Below are 22,144 nucleotides of genomic sequence, written 5' to 3'. Positions count from 1 at the left end.
CTACTACATTGCGGTATAGCAGAGCTCAGCGTCCTCACTACTACATTGCGGTATAGCAGAGCTCAGCGTTCTCACTACTACATTGCGGTATAGCAGAGCTCAACGTGCTCCCTACTACATTCCGGTATAGCAGAGCTCAGCGTGCTCACTACTACATTGCGGTATAGCAGAGCTCAGCGTGTCACTTCTACATTCCGGTATAGCAGAGCTGAGTGTGCTCCCTACTACATTGCGGTATAGCAGAGCTCAGCGTGTCACTACTACATTCCGGTATAGCAGAGCTGAGCGTGCTCCCTACTACATTGCGGTATAGCAGAGCTCAGCGTGTCACTACTACATTCCGGTATAGCAGAGCTGAGCGTGCTCCCTACTACATTGCGGTATAGCAGAGCTCAGCATGTACACTACTACATTCCTGTATAGCAGAGCTCAGCATGTACACTACTGCATTCCTGTATAGCAGAGCTCAGCGTGCTCACTACTACATTGCGGTATAGCAGAGCTCAGCGTCCTCACTACTACATTGCAGTATAGCAGAGCTCAGCGTGTCACTACTACATTGCGGTATAGCAGAGCTCAGCGTGTCACTACATTGCGGTATAGCAGAGCTGAGCGTGGTCACTACTACATTGCGGTATAGCAGAGCTCAGCGCCCTCACTACTACATTGCGGTATAGCAGAGCTCAGCGTGTCACTACTACATTGCGGTATAGCAGAGCTCAGCGTCCTCACTACTACATTGCGGTATAGCAGAGCTCAGCGTCCTCACTACTACATTGCGGTATAGCAGAGCTCAGCGTGTCACTACTACATTCCGGTATAGCAGAGCTCAGCATGTACACTACTACATTGCGGTATAGCAGAGCTCAGCGTGTCCACTACTACATTGCGGTATAGCAGAGCTGAGAATGTCACTACTACATTGTGGTATAGCAGAGCTGAGCATGTAAACTACTACATTGCGGTATAGCAGAGCTCAGCATGCTCACTACTACATTGCGGTATAGCAGAGCTCAGTGTGCTCACTACTACATTGCGGTATAGCAGAACTGAGCATGCTCCCTACTACATTGCGGTATAGCAGAGCTCAGCGTGTCACTACTACATTGCGGTATAGCAGAGCTCAGCGTCCTCACTACTACATTGCGGTATAGCAGAGCTCAGCGTTCTCACTACTACATTGCGGTATAGCAGAGCTCAACGTGCTCCCTACTACATTCCGGTATAGCAGAGCTCAGCGTGCTCACTACTACATTGCGGTATAGCAGAGCTCAGCGTGTCACTTCTACATTCCGGTATAGCAGAGCTGAGCGTGCTCCCTACTACATTGCGGTATAGCAGAGCTCAGCGTGTCACTACTACATTCCGGTATAGCAGAGCTGAGCGTGCTCCCTACTACATTGCGGTATAGCAGAGCTCAGCATGTACACTACTACATTCCTGTATAGCAGAGCTCAGCATGTACACTACTGCATTCCTGTATAGCAGAGCTCAGCGTGCTCACTACTACATTGCGGTATAGCAGAGCTCAGCGTCCTCACTACTACATTGCAGTATAGCAGAGCTCAGCGTGTCACTACTACATTGCGGTATAGCAGAGCTCAGCGTGTCACTACTACATTGCGGTATAGCAGAGCTGAGCGTGGTCACTACTACATTGCGGTATAGCAGAGCTCAGCGCCCTCACTACTACATTGCGGTATAGCAGAGCTCAGCGTGTCACTACTACATTGCAGTATAGCAGAGCTCAGCGTCCTCACTACTACATTGCGGTATAGCAGAGCTCAGCGTCCTCACTACTACATTGCGGTATAGCAGAGCTCAGCGTGTCACTACTACATTGCGGTATAGCAGAGCTCAGCATGCTCACTACTACATTGCGGTATAGCAGAGCTCAGCGTGGTCACTACTACATTGCGGTATAGCAGGGCTCAGCATGTACACTACTACATTCCGGTATAGCAGAGCTCAGCGTGCTCCCTACTACATTGCGGTATAGCAGAGCTCAGCGTGTCACTACTACATTGCGGTATAGCAGAGCTGAGCGTGGTCACTACTACATTGCGGTATAGCAGAGCTCAGCATGTACACTACTACATTGCGGTATAGCAGAGCTCAGCGTGCTCCCTACTACATTGCGGTATAGCAGAGCTCAGCGTCCTCACTACTACATTGCGGTATAGCAGAGCTGAGCGTGGTCACTACTACATTGCGGTATAGCAGAGCTCAGCGCCCTCCCTGCACTCACACAATGTCTGCACCAGTGGCCATTGAGTAGAATGTAAGTTTTTGTCCCCAGCAGCTGCACAGACCCCTCATGAATAGTGGGCGGATTACAGGGTCTTTCAGCTCCCCCACAAAACACTGCTGGGGGGGGGGGGGGGGAGGGTCCGGCCATCCCCTGTGCTAGCCCCCCTCCCCACACCACCACCATCATCATCATTACTTTCCCTCCACCTCAGCCCCTTCATGTGGCTTCATCTGCAATTTGCAGAAACCATAATTCTCAAGTCTTGGGGGTGAAGTGGCCACTTGCTGGATTTCTTCCTCCTCCTCCTCCTCCTGATGCAGGAGAAGAAGTTGTGTGTTTTGGTACAAGCCTCCTCCCTTCCCCCTCCCCCCCCTGCTCTTAGAGGGGAGGCTCCTATCCTGCTAAAGAAGGGGATTGTTTTAGGAGCCAGTCATCCAAAAAGAGGCGAGATCCCATCCACAATCCCAGAACATGCTCACTGCAAACTTCCTACAAACTCCCCTCTAAACCAACCCCAGGAGGGCCCTTTAAATCTGCTGGATCCCTTCTACCTAGATGTATCCATAGGAAGGACTGGATCATCTCCTGGTGAGGAATCCGCTGTAACCTCCTCCGGGTAAGTGCAAACTTTACTTCTACTCCCCTGCAAGTTTTCCTTCGGGAAGAATTTTCCATCATGGAAGAGAAATTCCGGGAAATTCCTGGGATGTTGGATTCCTGGGTGTTCAGCCCAGTTCTTGGGGTCCGGGGACACTGTAGTCCCTGAGGTTTTCCAGGCCGGGCCTAGTTGTTAGGAGCGGATCCCGGTGTCCTGGGCTTCTCCCTGGATCCCCAATGTTTTCCTTCCGTCAGTGTGAACAATGTAAGCGGAGAAGTTGTATCGGCGGATTCTATAATGTTGTTACACGTCTTTATGGGGTACGGCGGGGGGCTGGATGGTGTTTGGGGTGTTATGAGATGGGACAAGTATCCTGGATCTCCTGGCATAGGGGCGCACTCTATGGTTAGAATTATTTCTTTTCTTTTTTTTACTATTTGTTTTTGTTATTATATTTTATTTATTATTTTTTATTATTATTTTATATTTGTTTTTGTTTTGTTTTATATCTATTTTATGGGAAATGTCACAACCAGTGATCTCCGTCCATACCCCGCCGCTCGGCAGCCTGCGATGGTGTCTGGAGAGTTTGTTATATGACGCAGAAACTTGTCACAGTAATCAATGAAGAGTATTGATATTTATCAATTAAAAAAACAAACAAAACTTTTCCCGCAGTTTTTCAAAGGATTATAAATATTTACTATTCACATTAAATAACAATATTTTTTTTTTAATTTACTTAAAAAACTTTGATGATTACAATTTGACTAATATATATATATGTGTGTGTTTTTATATATATGCTTTATACTTTTATTTTATTTTTTTTTAAATATTTTTTTAAGGATGCGACCATGATGGGACATTTATATAAAAATTGATTTCATTTTAAAATATAATTTTTTATATATGTTATAACCCGGTGACTCGACAAGAGGTGTGTATGGCGCTGTATGTGGGATTACAGTATCTAAACTTTGTGTAAAAGTGAAAAAGTAAAAAAAGAGAAAAATAATTTGTAGATGTGATATATAATACTAGCAATAACAATGCTAAGATAATAATAATAATAATAAATAAAAAAAATCTGTATGAATTCTATGTGGATCCTTAAAAATTCCCAAACAATTTGCGATGTTTTTGGATTTCTCAGGACCTTTCTGGTCTCCCCGAGAGGCACGCTGACCTTTTGGAGGTCTTCTCTTCAGGGTCACCCCATATTTATACCCATAGTGGCGCTCCTCGTTCTGGGGGATACATGAAAGTTTTTAGATGTTTTTGTGTCATGTGTTGTTGTGTTTTATGTCATGTTTGTGTTGGATCTTAGAATTTTTGCTTCTTCTCGGACTTGGTCTTGGATTCCAGTATTGGGGGGTCTGGGGTGAGGTATCTGGGCACTTTGTATTTTGTGGGTTTCTCTATCAAGGCCGCGCTAAGGATTGCGTATTTTGTGTTATGAGAAAATGGCGCACAGTTTGATGGTGTTTGCGCCTTTATCAGCCAAAGTATCTTAAATATTTTGGTCAGTGCTGCTGAACTACAAGTCCCAGCCAGAAGCCCCTAGCAGCTACAGGTCGTGGAGCTCCTGTCTGCCGATAAGAATAGGAGCCTTATCCTCTACATAAGGGTCATCAATGGCTTCAAGAGTGATGAGTGTCACCTCAAGAGAGTCCTCAGATGAAGCAGAGCTGAGTTTGTGGACAGGAGCAGAGCTGAGTTTGTGTACAGGAGCAGAGCTAGGTTTGTGTACAGGAGCAGAGCTGGGTTTGTGGACAGGAGCAGAGCTGAGTTTGTGGACAGGAGCAGAGCTGAGTTTGTGTACAGGAGCAGAGCTGAGTTTGTGTACAGGAGCAGAGCTGAGTTTGTGTACAGGAGCAGAGCTGAGTTTGTGGACAGGAGCAGAGCTGAGTTTGTGGACAGGAGCAGAGCTGAGTTTGTGGACAGGAGCAGAGCTGAGTTTGTGGACAGGAGCAGAGCTGAGTTTGTGTACAGGAGCAGAGCTGAGTTTGTGTACAGGAGCAGAGCTGAGTCTGTGTACAGGAGCAGAGCTGAGTCTGTGTACAGGAGCAGAGCTGAGTCTGTGTACAGGAGCAGAGCTGAGTTTGTGGATAGGAGCAGAGCTAGGTTTGTGGACAGGAGCAGAGCTAGGTTTGTGGACAGGAGCAGAACTGAGTTGGTCCAATGGAGCAGAAATAGATTTAAAGGCTGAATCAAGGCCTTTAGGTAGAGTGTGTCCCATAGAGCAGAGCCGATCTTGCCTGATGGAGCAGAGCCGGGCTTGTCTGATGGAGCAGAGCCGGTCTTGTCTGATGGAGTAGAGCCTGATGGAGCAGAGCTGGGCCTGTCTGATGGAGCAGAGCCGAGTTTGTCTGATGGAGCAGAGCCGAGTTTGTCTGATGGAGCAGAGCCGGGCTTGTCTGATGGAGCAGAGCCGGGCCTGTCTGATGGAGCAGAGCCGGGCCTGTCTGATGGAGCAGAGCCGGGCCTGTCTGATGGAGCAGAGCCGGGCCTGTCTGAAGGAGCAGAGCCGGGCCTGTCTGACGGAGCAGAGCCGGGCCTGTCTGACGGAGCAGAGCCGGGCCTGTCTGACGGAGCAGAGCCGGGCCTGTCTGACGGAGCAGAGCCGGGCCTGTCTGATGGAGCAGAGCCGGGCCTGTCTGACGGAGCAGAGCCGGGCCTGTCTGACGGAGCAGAGCCGGGCCTGTCTGACGGAGCAGAGCCGGGCCTGACTGACGGAGCAGAGCCGAGCCTGTCTGACGGAGCAGAGCCGAGTTTGTCTGACGGAGCAGAGCCGGGCCTGTCTGTCGAAGCAGAGCCGGGCCTGTCTGTCGGAGCAGAGCCGGGCCTGTCTGTCGGAGCAGAGCCGGGCCTGTCTGTCGGAGCAGAGCCGGGCCTGTCTGTCGGAGCAGAGCCGGGCCTGTCTGACGGAGCAGAGCCGGGCCTGTCTGACGGAGCAGAGCCGGGCCTGTCTGACGGAGCAGAGCCGGGCCTGTCTGACGGAGCAGAGCCGGGCTTGTCTGACGGAGCAGAGCCGGGCCTGTCTGTCGGAGCAGAGCCGGGCCTGTCTGACGGAGCAGAGCCGGGCCTGTCTGACGGAGCAGAGCCGGGCCTGTCTGACGGAGCAGAGCCGGGCCTGTCTGACGGAGCAGAGCCGGGCCTGTCTGACGGAGCAGAGCCGGGCCTGTCTGACGGAGCAGAGCCGGGCCTGTCTGACGGAGCAGAGCCGGGCCTGTCTGACGGAGCAGAGCCGGGCCTGTCTGACGGAGCAGAGCCGGGCCTGTCTGACGGAGCAGAGCCGGGCCTGTCTGACGGAGCAGAGCCGGGCCTGTCTGACGGAGCAGAGCCGGGCCTGTCTGACGGAGCAGAGCCGGGCCTGTCTGACGGAGCAGAGCCGGGCCTGTCTGACGGAGCAGAGCCGGGCCTGTCTGACGGAGCAGAGCCGGGCCTGTCTGACGGAGCAGAGCCTGGCCTGTCTGACGGAGCAGAGCCGGGTTTGTCTGACGGAGCAGAGCCGGGCCTGTCTGACGGAGCAGAGCCGGGCTTGTCTGACGGAGCAGAGCCGGGCTTGTCTGACGGAGCAGAGCCGGGCTTGTCTGACGGAGCAGAGCCGGGCTTGTCTGACGGAGCAGAGCCGGGCCTGTCTGACGGAGCAGAGCCGGGCCTGTCTGACGGAGCAGAGCCGGGCCTGTCTGACGGAGCAGAGCCGGGCTTGTCTGACGGAGCAGAGCCGGGCTTGTCTGATGGAGACTGTATTGCAGAATCCATGAAGTTTTGACTCCTCCACAACCACATGCCTGCCCGGGCAGCCTGACATTGGAGATGACGAGTGATGTCACCGCCGTACGCCTCATCTCATGTAATGGATGGAACGCCATTGTATGGGGCAAGTGACAACCGCGACACCTTCTGATCCACACAGCAGTTGTCACTTCCCTTCCCCCACATCTCTGATTGTCAGGTCACGTACATCATGTATACAGGTATCTGCTGACTGTGTTGCCCCCCGGGGCCCCCTATAAGGGGCCTTGTGCTCCAGCACTGGGCTGTATAATCCTGTCAGGCACAGAGGTGTTAGTAATATGCCGCCACATGGTGCTCGCAGTTGCAGCAGACTGCGGTGTGGGGACCTGCTCTGTGTCACGGCTTTATGGGGGGATTCAGAAGTGTGAGAATAGACTACAAAGCGGACAAGGTGTATGTGTGTGACCGCAGGATATAGGGGGGCACAAGCCTCTGTGCATTGTCCCCGACCCGTTCCAGTATCACAGGAGCTGCGCCTCACTGGCTGCAGCGGGTAAAGGGTATACGTACTAATAGACAGGTACTAGATGGTCGGCCTGGCATCCAGAGCAATGTACAAGAAGTCACATGACCATGGGTAAAGATGGCCCTTGCCTACGGCGGTGGAAGATGATGGGACTTAAGCTATCATTAGAAATTCTATTTGCTTGGCACCATGATCACATATGGACATATGGTAGCTGGTGGGCACTGCCTGGCATCTCTAGAAATGTATAAGGAGTCACATGATCACTTGTACTGTTGGCCCTCACCTACAGCGGCAGATAATGATGAGACTTTTAGGTACAGTGGTGCCTTGGATTACGAGTATAATTCGTTCCGGGACCGCGCTTGTAATCCAAATCTCTTATACCAAAGCAAATATTCCCATAAGAAATCACTGATCTGCAGACAATTGGTTCCACGCCCCCAAAATAATGATTTATTATTCTGAATAACATGTAGAACAAATGAAACACACAATAAGGAACAGCAGAATATGTGATATATAATGTATAGTAACTGTATAACCCTGATAACACAGCAGCTGGATATGTGATATATAAGTTACTGTACAGTATAGCAATCAGCATGTGGTGTATAATGTATAGTAACTGTATAACCCTGATAACACTGCAGCTGGATATGTGATATATAAGTTACTGTACAGTATAGCAGCATGTGGTGTATAATGTATAGTAACTGTATAACCCTGATAACACTGCAGCTGGATATGTGATATATAAGTTACTGTACAGTATAGCAGCATGTGGTGTATAATGTATAGTAACTGTATAACCCTGATAACACAGCAGCTGGATATGTGATATATAAGTTACTGTACAGTATAGCAATCAGCATGTGGTGTATAATGTATAGTAACTGTATAACCCTGATAACACAGCAGCTGGATAAGTGATATATAAGTTACTGTACAGTATAGCAGCATGTGGTGTATAATGTATAGTAACTGTATAACCCTGATAATACAGCAGCTGGATATGTGATATATAAGTTACTGTACAGTATAGCAGCATGTGGTATATAATGTATAGTAACTGTATAACCCTGATAACACTGCAGCTGGATATGTGATATATAAGTTACTGTACAGTATAGCAGCATGTGGTGTATAATGTATAGTAACTGTATAACCCTGATAACACAGCAGCTGGATATGTGATATATAAGTTACTGTACAGTATAGCAGCATGTGGTGTATAATGTATAGTAACTGTATAACCCTGATAATACAGCAGCTGGATATGTGATATATAAGTTACTGTACAGTATAGCAATCAGCATGTGGTATATAATGTATAGTAACTGTATAACCCTGATAACACAGCAGCTGGATATGTGATATAAGTTACTGTACAGTATAGCAGCATGTGGTATATAATGTATAGTAACTGTATAACCCTGATAACACAGCAGCTGGATATGTGATATATAAGTTACTGTACAGTATAGCAATCAGCATGTGGAGTATAATGTATAGTAACTGCATAACCCTGATAACACAGTAGCAGTTTGTAGATACAGAATGGAACTGCAGATCCCCATAATGCAGTAGCGTAGTACAACAGGCTACAATAGAGAAGCAGGGCAGCTGTCAGAGGTCTGTGTGGTCACAAGACTGCAATGGGGGAGGGGTATGTGTTCAGCATGGACCAATCAGTAAGGGAGAATCACAGCTGTGCAGGAGGACAGTGACAGAAACTTTATATACAGCAGTGTGATTGGCTGAGCATAAGTGCAGGCACATTATAACATCAGTGTGTATAGCTGAGTGTAAGTGCAGGCACATTATAGCAGTAATGGAGAGGATGGGAAACACAAGGACTGACAGAGACTACAGGGAGCATGAAGGAATGAGCAGGGCAGATGTGGGCACATAAATGTAGCACTTTCTGTCTAGGGAGAGAGGGATTACAGCTATGAAGAGATTACCTTCACAGTCCTGTCCCCTGATGTAAGCCCCAGCCTGAAGTGGATCTGCTATGATTTGGAAGGTGAGGGAGACTTCCTGGGTCAGAGTGCAGTGTACACTGTAAACTCCGCTATGCAGACCATGCCCCTCCCTCACTACCGCTCCCACCCAGTACAGGGAGCTCTTAAACCAAAGCAATGCTCTTACACCAAGTCACAATTTTGAAAAACTGTGAGCTCTTCTTGCAAAATGCTCTTAATCCAAGATACTCTTATACCAAGGTACCATGGTACTATAAGGTTTATCTTGTTAGAATCTCTTCTTGCTTGGCACCATTATCACTAATATATATTATGAAGCCGGTGTGCACTGCCTGGCATCCATAGCAATGTACAAAAAATCACATGACCACACGTAAAGATGGCCCTCACCTATGGCGGCAAATAATAAGACTTTTATGTACTAAGAGATTTGTCTTGTTAGGACCTCTTCTTGCTTGGCACAGTGATCACATATAGACATGATGTAGCAGGTGGGCACTGCTTGGCTTCTCTAGCAATGTATAAGAAGTCACATGACCACATGTACCATTAGCCATCACCTATGGCGGCAGACGTCACAGAACGCTCCCTGACTTACCCTTCTTTGTTAGTCCTGAACCTCGTGTAGTTAAGATCTCTGCTTGCTTGCCAAATAAGTTCGGACGGCTGCCTGGAAAGAGAAGTGGCGCCACCACCACCAACTCAGCGGCGCCTGTGATGGCGTGCGGCAATAATCTCTGCCACATCTCCCCTTTCCCCTCGCGTTTTGTTGTTCCATGTGACACAAAGTTTATATTGTTTTTATTATTTTGTGGCACATGAGAATTATTTGTGTGGGTGGAGGGGGTCTGGGCCCAAGAGCTTACAGTCTAAACCTCAGTAGAAGGGAAGGGTCTCGCTTTACGGCGTTGTTGAGATCCAGGTGGGCCCCGATTCCGTTCTGATGATGTAGAACTTTCCATCGTCTCTCGATCAAAATTTTACGAGATGATTTCAGCCGGGAGTCAAACGAGGACAGACGTGCGATTAACTCTTCATGTGCCGGCAGCGCGCCAGGACGCACACACCCCATTTTTTTTCTCTTCGCTGACTGAAATCTGACACCTTCCTTTTGGAACGTGTTTATTTATTTGGCCGTCGTTAACGTCGGGGCCTGACAGAAGCCGCTTCTTCCATTGTCAGATGTAGCAGAGCTGAGGTTGTTGTGGGGAAACTGAAGGGGGAAAAAATGAGGTGCAACCCCAGTCACAGAACTTAGTGACACCATGCTGTGGGGGTATTGGGGGGCTCCTCCAGCTGTTACAAAACTCCAACTCCCATCATGCATGGACAGCCGTTGGCATGATGGGAGTTGTAGTTTTGTAACAGCTGGAGAGATTCAGGATTTGGGGGGAGATTTATCAAACATGGTGTAAAGTGAAACTGGCTCAGTCTCCCCTAGCAACCAATCAGATTCCACCTTTCATTCCTCACAGACTCTTTGGAAAATGAGAGGTGGAATATGATTGGTTGCTAGGGGCAACTGAGCCAGTTTTAACTTTACACCATGTTGGACTATATAGTATACAGCAGCACCAGCCTGTGGTCTGCAGGGGGCAGCACTGATCATAGAAGTAAACTCCGCCTTCTTGACAAAAAAGCTGTATGCAAATGAGAGTCCCCAATACAATTAACGTGACCTTTTCAAGAAACACCCTCAGAGCAGCATAGAAACTCCCCTTTTTATGCAAATCTGCACTAGCCCCTCCCCCTTAGCGCTCACATTTACTGTAGTTTTATGTCATGGGGGACAGGAATACATTTCTAATTCCCCTATCATTCTTTTGGAACTTTTTTAAACTTTGTAAAAATTTTGAAAACTTAAAATAAAAAAAAAATAAAAAATAGTAATAATAAATAAAACTTTTCAAAACTTATATTCTTCGAAACAATATTTTTCATCTGTTTTTACAAAAAACTAATGGAAAAACAGATGCATTTATGTGCATCAGTTTTTCCATTCACTTCCATTGTAAAAAAAACTTTAAATCTTAAAAACTTATTGAAACTTTTTTTTTTTTTAAACTGTAAAAATATTGAAACTGCCAAACTTCTAAAACTTTGTAAAACTTTAAAAAGTTTTTAAAAACTTTACAAACTTTGTCAAACTAAAAAAAAACTTTTAAAACAAAAAACCTTTGTAAAACTCTTCTATCCGTTCTTTAGCCATTTGTGTACGCTTTGCGATGTGCGTTCCCCCAGGGGGTAAGACATCCCATAGGGCTCCACAGTTGACATGAACGCCATGTTGTTGCCGCTGACGGTATTTTCACCCCTTGAAGGCCGATGGATTGCGCTGCAGAAATACTTTGTATAAATGGCGTGACTTTATTGCGCCTCCTGCAGCTTCGCTCTGTTTCCCGGGTGAGATTTTATGATTTTTTTCTTACGTATACTTCCTCCTGCGCTGAGTTATCCCAGCGATTTACGGATCAGTAGGGGTCGTGTTTTATTGCGCCGGTTGCGCTCCCATCAGGCGGCGTTCTAGGTGTGGAGTGGGGGGAGGGGTTTCCTGTTGGTCTCATTGTGCTCCACGTTAATAATGGAATGGAGTCATTTACTGCGGCCTCCAGCTGTGGTTAATGAGAAGCCTGTGCGGGCGCGGGATAAAGGCGGACATTGTCTGCGGCGGCAGGTTATAATGTGTCGCCCAGAAGTGGCTGATATAATATGGCTGTTACAGGTCCACAATGGGATGCCCTATAAATGGAGATCCCAGCTCCCTCCCTCCCAGCTCCCTCCTCCTCCTCCTCCTCCTCTCGCCTGGTGACAGCTTTGGGGTTTCACAGGCTGATTTGCCTCAAGGGCTGAGATGCCACAAACCTTAAGAAAACACGACCTGGGGTCATTCCTGGCCGCCCCCGGTCACCTGAAACCTCAAACCCTCAAACCCCAGCGCCTCAAACCACTCAGGAGGAAAGTGAGCCGCCAGACCCTGCTCAGGGGCGACCAGACTGCAGCCGGCGAGAGGGAGCCGCAGCCGCAGGACGCAGGGGATTCCGCTAATCCGCTATCTGATCATCCTCCTATAGCAGTGCAGGGAGTTCCTATAATCCGCTATCTGATCCTCCTATAGCAGTGCAGGGGATTCCTATAATCCGCTATCTGATCATCCTATAGCAGTGTAGGGGATTCCTATAATCCGCTATCTGATCATCCTCCTATAGCAGTGCAGGGGATTCCTATAATCCGCTATCTGATCATCCTATAGCAGTGTAGGGGATTCCGCTAATCCACTATCTGATCATCCTCCTACAGCAGTGCAGGGAATTCCTATAATCCGCTATCTGATCATCCTCCTATAGCAGTGCAGGGAGTTCATATAATCCGCTATCTGATCATCCTCCTATAGCAGTGCAGGGAATTCCTATAATCCGCTATCTGATCATCCTATAGCAGTGCAGGGAATTCCTCTAATCCGCTATCTGATAATTCAGCGCTCTAAAATCTCACAAAACAGAATAAAAATCACATTCTGCAGCCTTTAATATACCTTGTGGTTCTGAATTTCTGATAATCTGGCACTGGGCATGAAGAAGTGATCTGATAATCTGGCACTGGGTATGAAGAAGTGATCTGATAATCTGGCACTGGGTATGAAGAAGTGATCTGATAATCTGGCACTGGGCATGAAGAAGTGATCTGATAATCTGGCACTGGGCATGAAGAAGTGATCTGATAATTTGGCACTGGGTCTGCTGTATTGGTTTTACCCTGATCAGCATTAGCAGACATATTTGCGCACAGTATAGGAGCATTATTTATGCTTTGTATGGGGACATTACTGTGTGGGACTGTTATCACTGTATGGTGGTATGATGTGAGCACTGTGTGGTAGTATTTTCTGGGCACTATATGGAGGAATTACTTGTACATTGTATGGTAGTATGATTTTGGCACTCTATAGAGGTATTATTTGATCACTGTATAGATGTATTATTTGGACATTGTATGGTGGTGTTATTTGGGCACTGTGTGGTGGTATTATTTGAGCACTGTATTATGTGAGCACTGTATGGTGGTATTATTTGGGCAATGTATGGTGGTATTATTTGGGCACTGTATGATGGTATTATTTGAGCACTGTATGATGGTATTTGGGCACTGTATGATGGTATTATTTGAACACTGTGTGGGGATATTATTTGGGCACTGTGTGGGGATATTATTTGCGCACTCTAAGGAGGTATTTTTTATTTTGGCCCTGTTATTTAGGTGTTGGGGAGGAACAGTTTGTACACTATATCACAGTATCATTTAGAAATGTTTCACTACTGAAAGGGTCTAACCCTGACGAGCACTGACACACTAGTTCACTTAGTTATTAGAGCATTGTATGAAAATATTACCTGAGCACCATATGGCACTGTTATTTAAACTATGTATATTTGGGGCACAGTATGGAGACGATGCTTGGAGTGTATGGCACTGTTGTTTGGCATTATATGGGCACAGTATGGAGACAATGCTTGGAGTGTATGGCACTGTTATTTGTCATTATATAGGCACTGTATGGAGTACCATTTGGAAGCTCTATAATTTTGGGCACAGTGGGGTCATTATTAGTGGAACTGGCAGAGGGGCAGTATCTGGGCTCCATATGGACTGTTAAGGAGCTAAATCCATGCAGACTATGAGACACTTTACACTGGTAATGTATTCGGGTACGGTTATCTTGGCATTGGTTGGAACTGTATGCTCAGTATGGCGGTATTATTCAGTGCCTGTACATTGGCATTATCTTATTACTCTACGGTAGTAGTTGGTGATATATAGACACTGCCAGGCACTAATAACAAGCACTGATAGATCAGGATACTGTCTATAGTTGTGGTGCTCTCATTGTATACAGAAGGTATTTGTGTAAGGTATGGCGGTATTATTCAGTTGCTGCATGCTGATATTCAATCACTGGATTGTTCTACTAGTTGAGCCCTGTAGAGATGGATCACTTATTATATGTGAGAGCTATATGGCGGTATTATTTAAGTTTGCATTATGATTATATTTGAGAACTGTATGGTGGTAATATTTTAGTACTATATAATGAGCACTGTATGGTGCTATTATTTGGGCTTGTGCATGGTAATTTTATGTGAGCACTGTGTAGTGGAATTATTAAATTACTGTGTTGTGATTATATTTGAGCACTGTATGGTGGTATTTTTTTTAGTACTATATAATACTGTATGGTGATATGTGAGCACTGTCTGGCAGTATTATTTAAGTACTTTATGGTGAGCACTGTATGATGGTATTATTTAAGTAATAATAATAATAATAATTTTTATATAGCACCTACAGATTCCGCAGCACTTTGACAATTTTAGGGGTTCATACATAGACGGAAATCAGACATTACAGAGATATACATGTAATTATAAAATCATACATGAGGAGTGAGGGCCGTGCTCAAAAGAGCTTACAGACTATTAACTTTATGGTGAGCACTGTATCGCGGTGTTCTTTAAGTACTGTATGGTAAGCACTGTATGGCGGTATAATTTAAGTACTCTATAGGGAGCACTGTATGGTGGTATTATTTAGAGTGTGTATGATGTACATGATGATATCATGTAACCACTATATCGTGGTATTATCGTAACAGTATTATATATGATGTTATTTAGAAGATGAAAGGTGATCACATTGTGGTACTATATGGTGGTTTTATCTGGGCACTGTTTGGTGTTACAAACCTACATGGCAGTATAAGACCCCCCATATACTTTGACTAAGCTTCTATATCGATACAGTGTATATTCTAAGCTTTGTATCGGAGTCCTCATATAGTACCGCGCTGCTCAGGTCGTCCTATCGATCCTCCAGGATGTCAGGCCGAGAACAGGGATCAATTCTTCCTCCTCTTCCTGTATTAATGTTCCATCACGCTGTGTACAAGGAGATGGCGGAACTCTTAATATCTCTGATATAACTATCCAGGGAGGTGTCGCAGACGGGACTTATACATGAAGAACGGCTGACGACTCTTCAAGGACAAACAATGAGACTTTACATCATCTTCTACTCCAATCACATCCAAAGCTGCACTAACAATGCTGCTGGATTCCTGCTCAGGCCCATATTCTGCAGGTTTCTATCTCATTGCTGCCCCCTGTTGGTGGGAGGAGTGTGCAGATTGGTTGCTAGTGGTGTAATAGACAGTGTAGAAAACGCTACATCTCCTGTAATGCCGAGCAGCAGGACTGGACTGGAGGGATAGCAGGGGCAAATAAAACATGGGCCCCAGCTAGCCAGAAAAGCCAGTGTTTCATACTGCCAAGATAGTTTAGGGCACAGTGTTGGCATTCTATGGGGTTAAGACCTCTGCTCCCTGCCCTGTGCTCCTGGGCTCTCATTGTTGGCAGTCTATGGGGTTACAGACCCCCGCTCTCTGCCTTGTGCTACTGGGCTCTCAGTATTGGGCACAGTGTTGGCAGTCTATGGGTTAACAGACCCCTGCTCCCTGCCCTGTGCTCCTGGGTTCTCAGTGTTGGCAGTCTATGAGATTACCGACCCCTGCTCCCTGCCCTGTGCTCCTGGACTCAGTGTTGGCAGTCTATGGGATTATTACCCCTGCTCCCTGCCCTATGCTCCTGGGCTGTCAGTGTTGGCAGTCTGTGGGGTTATAGAACACTGCTCCCTGCTCTGGGCTCTCAGTATCGGGCACAGTGTTGGCAGTCTATTAGGTACAGACCCCTGCTCCCTGCCCTGTGCTCCTGGGCGGTCAGTGTTGGCAGTCTATGGGGTTACAGACCCCCGCTCCCTGCCCTGTGCTCCTGGGCGGTCAGTGTTGGCAGTCTATTAGGTTACAGACCCCCCCGCTCCCTGCCCTGTGCTCCTGGACTCTCAGTGTTGGCAGTCTTTGGGGTTACAGACCCCTGCTCCCTGCCCTGTGCTCCTGGGCTCTCAGTGTTGGCAGTCTATGGGGTTACAGACCCCTGCTCCCTGCCCTGTGCTCCCGGACTCTCAGTGTTGGCACTCTATTAGGTACAGACCCCTGCTCCCTGCCCTGTGCTCCTGGGCGGTCAGTGTTGGCAGTCTATGGGGTTACAGACCCCTGCTCCCTGCCCTGTGCTCCTGGGCTCTCAGTGTTGGCAGTCTATGAGGTTACAGACCCCCGCTCCCTGCCCTGTGCTCCTGGGCTCTCAGTGTTGGCAGTCTATTAGGTTACAGACCCCTGCTCCCTGCCCTGTGCGCCTGGACTCTCAGTGTTGGCAGTCTATGGGGTTACAGACCCCTGCTCCCTGCCCTGTGCTCCTGGACTCAGTGTTGGCAGTCTATTAGGTTACAGACCCCTGCTCCCTGCCCTGTGCGCCTGGACTCTCAGTGTTGGCAGTCTATGGGGTTACAGACCCCTGCTCCCTGCCCTGTGCTCCTGGGCTCTCAGTGTTGGCAGTCTATTAGGTACAGACCCCTGCTCCCTGCCCTGTGCTCCTGCACTCAGTGTTGACAGTCTATTAGGTACAGACCCCCGCTCCCTGCCCTGTGCTCCTGCACTCAGTGTTGGCAGTCTATGAGGTTACAGACCCCTGCTCCCTGCCCTGTGCTCCTGGACTCTCAGTGTTGACAGTCTTTGGGGTTCCAGACCCCAGCTCCCTGCCCTGTGCTCCTGGACTCAGTGTTGGCAGTCTATGGGGTTACAGACCCCGCTCCCTGCCCTGTGCTCCTGGATGGTCAGTGTTGGCAGTCTATGGGGTTACAGACCCCTGCTCCCTGCCCTGTGCTCCTGGACTCTCAGTGTTGGCAGTCTATGGGGTTACAGACCCCCGCTCCCTGCCCTGTGCTCCTGGACTCTCAGTGTTGGCAGTCTATTAGGTACAGACCCCCGCTCCCTGCCCTGTGCTCCTGGACTCTGTGTTGGCAGTCTATGGGGTTACAGACCCCCGCTCCCTGCCCTGTGCTCCTGGGTGGTCAGTGTTGACAGTCTATTAGGTACAGACCCCCGCTCCCTGCCCTGTGCTCCTGGACTCTCAGTGTTGACAGTCTTTGGGGTTACAGACCCCTGCTCCCTGCCCTGTGCTCCTGGACTCTCAGTGTTGGCAGTCTTTGGGGTTACAGACCCCTGCTCCCTGCCCTGTGCTCCTGGGCTCTGTGTTGGCAGTCTTTGGGGTTACAGACCCCTGCTCCCTGCCCTGTGCTCCTGGACTCTCAGTGTTGGCAGTCTTTGGGGTTACAGACCCCTGCTCCCTGCCCTGTGCTCCTGGACTCTCAGTGTTGGCAGTCTTTGGGGTTACAGACCCCTGCTCCCTGCCCTGTGCTCCTGGGCTCTCTGTGTTGGCAGTCTTTGGGGTTACAGACCCCCGCTCCCTGCCCTGTGCTCCTGGGCTCTCAGTGTTGGCAGTCTATGAGGTTACAGACCCCTGCTCCCTGCCCTGTGCTCCTGGGCTCTCGGTGTTGGCAGTCTTTGGGGTTTCAGACCCCTGCTCCCTGCCCTGTGCTCCTGGACTCAGTGTTGGCAGTCTATTAGGTACAGACCCCTGCTCCCTGCCCTGTGCTCCTGGACTCTCAGTGTTGGCAGTCTTTGGGGTTACAGACCCCTGCTCCCTGCCCTGTGCTCCTGGACTCTCAGTGTTGACAGTCTATTAGGTACAGACCCCTGCTCCCTGCCCTGTGCTCCTGGACTCTCAGTGTTGACAGTCTATTAGGTACAGACCCCTGCTCCCTGCCCTGTGCTCCTGGACTCAGTGTTGGCAGTCTATGGGGTTACAGACGCAGTTGCTGTAATCTTTGACTCCCTGGCTGGGATGGTAGCTGTAGATCTGCTGGGACTTCCAGTCCGCCCGGGTTTTGGAGCTTGGCTCCTATTTATGTTGTGAGTCAGAAAATTCTTCTGCTTCTTCTCTCCAGTCTGTGGGCTCAGATGGTCACCCACATGATGTGTATCACCGCCCTACTGTGCCCAGTAACCCTTTCATACCCAGAATGCCCGCTCATAGAACTTCTCATTGCCATACAGATCACTCAGTGCTGACCAGATGGTATTAGGTTTGGTTATGTAAAGTTTTAGATACACAGGCAGTATCACACCTGACAGGCTTAGATACAGCAGCTCAGCAGACAGTATCATACATTATGAGTTTAGGGATTAGATACACGAGCTGTGCAGATGGTGATACATGATGGGTTCCTTTTGTGTGGGGTAGAGGTGGGGGAGGGGAGAGGACAGCGGCCTAAACATCTGATTGTTGGAAGGTTAACGCCATCTCAGGACTCCCGCTGAGGCCTCGGGATAAGTGCACTTGACTAGAGCAAACTTCCAGATTATGGCCGCCTTTCTTTACTGTGTATTTATGAGGGATTTAAAGGGCTTATTTAAAGAGCCAGGAGTGAACACGTCCCTGTCATCCCAGGGTAGTTTGTGTCCCATGGGGTGGGGGGTGGGGGGGCTGTGGTCTGAAGCCCCTATATAAGGTGCAGCCGCTGTACGAGTGCAGACCCGGAAATCGCAATCCTCATCCTGCAGCCCATCACAACATGTAAGAAAATCCAAGTGTGAAAAAATTCTTTCAAATCAACTGGTGCCACAAAGTGCCATATATTTGTAATTTACTTCTATTAAAAAATCTCCAGTCTTCCAGTACTAATCAGCTGCTGTATGTCCTGCAGGAAGTGGTGTATTCTCTCCAGTCTGACACAGTACTCTCTGCTGCCACCTCTGTCCATGTCAGGAACTGTCCAGAGCAGGAGAGGTTTTCTATGGGGATTTGCTGCTGCTCTGGACAGTTCCTGACATGGACAGAGGTGGCAGCAGAGAGTACTGTGTCAGACTGGAGAGAATACACCACTCCCTGCAGGACATACAGCAGCTGATAAGTACTAAAAAGGCACCAGTTGATTTGAATTTTTTAATTATTTTTTTTTGTAAACTACCCCTTTAACTCTTCCATGGCCACGTAACGCAAGATATAGTGATGGATAGGCTGTATTCTCAGTGATGTCACTGATCTCTAGTGATGGATAGGCTGTATTCTCAGTGATGTCACCGCTGATCTCTAGTGATGGATAGGCTGTATTCTCAGTGATGTCACTGATCTCTAGTGATGGATAGGCTGTATTCTCAGTGATGTCACCGCTGATCTCTAGTGATGGATAGGCTGTATTCTCAGTGATGTCACTGATCTCTAGTGATGGATAGGCTGTATTCTCAGTGATGTCACCGCTGATCTCTAGTGATGGATAGGCTGTATTCTCAGTGATGTCACCGCTGATCTCTAGTGTTGGATAGGCTGTATTCTCAGTGATGTCACTGATCTCTAGTGATGGATAGGCTGTATTCTCAGTGATGTCACTGCTGATCTCTAGTGATGGATAGGCTGTATTCTCAGTGATGTCACTGCTGATCTCTAGTGATGGATAGGCTGTATTCTCAGTGATGTCACTGCTGATCTCTAGTGATGGATAGGCTGTATTCTCAGTGATGTCACTGATCTCTAGTGATGGATAGGCTGTATTCTTAGTGATGTCACCGCTGATCTCTAGTGATGGATAGGCTGTATATTCAGTGATGTCACCGCTGATCTCTAGTGATGGATAGGCTGTATTCTCAGTGATGTCACTGCTGATCTCTAGTGATGGATAGGCTGTATTCTCAGTGATGTCACTGCTGATCTCTAGTGATGGATAGGCTGTATTCTCAGTGATGTCACTGATCTCTAGTGATGGATAGGCTGTATTCTCAGTGATGTCACTGCTGATCTCTAGTGATGGATAGGCTGTATTCTCAGTGATGTCACTGATCTCTAGTGATGGATAGGCTGTATTCTCAGTGATGTCACTGCTGATCTCTAGTGATGGATAGGCGGTATTCTTAGTGATGTCACCGCTGATCTCTAGTGATGGATAGGCTGTATTCTTAGTGATGTCACCGCTGATCTCTAGTGATGGATAGGCTGTATTCTCAGTGATGTCACTGCTGATCTCTAGTGATGGATAGGTTACAACATCTCATATAATGGGTGAGTATCTGCTCATTCACCATCTTTTGGTTTTGCGGTTTCCTCGCATTCTTCTGTATTTACTCAGTCGCACAAAAGAAAAAATAAAGTCAACAAGTTGTTGATGTGCGTGGCGGCTTCCTGATGGTGACATCACACGGAGCCGGAGATTAGCTAAATCCACACAGGGCTTTTCTCTGAGCTCAGCTCTGGTGTTTGCTGTGAAGACAGCGGGAAGTTCTCTGCTGCAATGTGGTGGGGTGGCAGCAGGTGACACCATGTATATACAGGTATACTAATCCCAGAGAACTACTTAAAGGGATTGTCCACTTTAAAGTATAATCATCCTATTTAGGACTTATTTACACGATGATAGTGATGAGGGGGCCCAAGGCATCACACCACAACCATACAGAAGCTGCATAATAGGCATTACCATTACTCTACAGTGGGGCTCAAGGATCCTGAAGGCCAATCACATGGACTGAGAGGAGAGAAGTCATTAGGCCGAGGTTATATTCATCTGGGGACCCGGTGGCGTTTCCCTCCAGCACAGTAGAAAAGCTCTGGACGGAAACGCATCTTTGAATTGATCCCATCAATTTCAATGGGACAGTTCAAAGCATCCAGCATGATAATAGTGTAGCCAGATTGCCAGACAGGCCGGATGTCAGAATGTGTATACCCCTATAGTAGCTGGCCCCCTGTGAGTTATACCCCTATAGTAGCTGGCCCCCTGTGAGTTATACCCCTATAGTAGCTTGCCCCCCTGTGAGTTATACCCCTATAGTAGCTTGCCCCCCTGTGAGTTATACCCCTATAGTAGCTTGGCCCCCTGTGAGTTATACCCCTATAGTAGCTGGCCCCCTCTGAGTTATACCGCTATAGTAGTTGAGCCCCCTGTAAGTTATAACCCTATAGTAGCTGGCCCCCTGTGAGTAATACCCCTATAGTAGCTGGCCCCCCTGTGAGTTATATCACTTAAGTAGAGGGCCCCCTGTGGGTTATACCTCTATAGTATATGCCCCCCCTGTGAGTTATACCCCTATAGTAGCTGTCCCCCCTTCCCCGTGAGTTATACCCCTATAGTAGCTGGCCCCCTCTGAGTTATACCCCTATAGTAGCTGTCCCCCCTGTGAGTTATACTCCTATAGTAGCTGGCCCCCTGTGAGTTATACCCCTATAGTAGCTGTCCCCCCTGTGAGTTATACCCCTATAGTAGCTGTCCCCCCTGTGAGTTATACCCCTATAGTAGAAGGCCGTTGTGAGTTATACCCCTATAGTAAATGCCCCCCCCCCCCCCCCGGTGAGTTATACCCCTATAGTAGCTGGCCCCTAGTGAGTTATACCCCTATAGTAGATGCCCCCCTGTGAGTTATACTCCAATAGTAGCGGCCCCCAGTAAGTTATACCCCTATAGTAGATGCCCCCCCATGTGAGTTATACCCCTATAGTAGCTGACCCCTGTGAGTTGTACCCCTTAGTAGATGCCCCCCCATTGTGCTGCTGCCCCTTATAAAATAGATGGCCCCCTGTAATGCTGCTATAGTAGATGCCCCCCCTGTGAGTTATACCCCTATAGTAGCTGCCCCCCTGTGAGTTATACCCCTATAGTAGCTGCCCCCCTGTGAGTTATACCCCTATTGTAGCTGGCCCCCTGTGAGTTGTACCCCATAGTAGATGCCCCCCCATTGTGCTGCTGCCTCTTATAAAATAGATGGCCCCCTGTAATGCTGCTATGGTGGTGGTGAAGCCATATGATGAATAAGTAAAAATAAAGTGAAACACACCCGTCTCCCACACGATCCACCATTGATATATACAGGGGAGCTGTAGCCTGTGCAACCTGGACAACCCCTTCTAGCATCGCTTCATGTATAGGAGATGATTCAAATGAATATAGAACGGAGGAAAAACTGATGACAACTGATGGAAAAAACTTAGGATAATTGATGCCAAATTATGTTGGTTTTTTTTATTTAAAGGATGGAAAACCTGCTGCCAGCTGACGCCTTTTTGGCATCGGATGTGTCAGTTTCTAAAAAAAAAAAATACTGAAAG

General features: G+C 48.1%; 1 protein-coding gene across 2 annotated transcripts in view; it reads left to right on the top strand.

The window, feature by feature from the left end:
• Positions 1 to 2,547: 2,547 nt before the first annotated feature.
• BOC (BOC cell adhesion associated, oncogene regulated) overlaps positions 2,548 to 22,144 on the top strand; it is a 50,557-nt gene continuing 30,960 nt past the window's right edge. The window contains exon 1 of one of the 2 annotated variants that reach the window (XM_069945474.1): positions 2,548 to 2,867. The gene's annotated coding sequence lies outside the window, so the exon portion shown is untranslated. The remainder of the gene's footprint in view (positions 2,868 to 22,144) is intronic. The other variant, XM_069945472.1, reaches the window with a different exon arrangement.

The sequence above is a fragment of the Dendropsophus ebraccatus genome, chromosome 11 (assembly GCF_027789765.1).
Source record: "Dendropsophus ebraccatus isolate aDenEbr1 chromosome 11, aDenEbr1.pat, whole genome shotgun sequence".
Classification (NCBI taxonomy): Eukaryota; Metazoa; Chordata; class Amphibia; order Anura; family Hylidae; genus Dendropsophus; species Dendropsophus ebraccatus.
The sequence above is the reverse complement of the archived record's forward strand: the minus strand, read 5'-3'. Positions and strand labels throughout refer to the sequence as shown.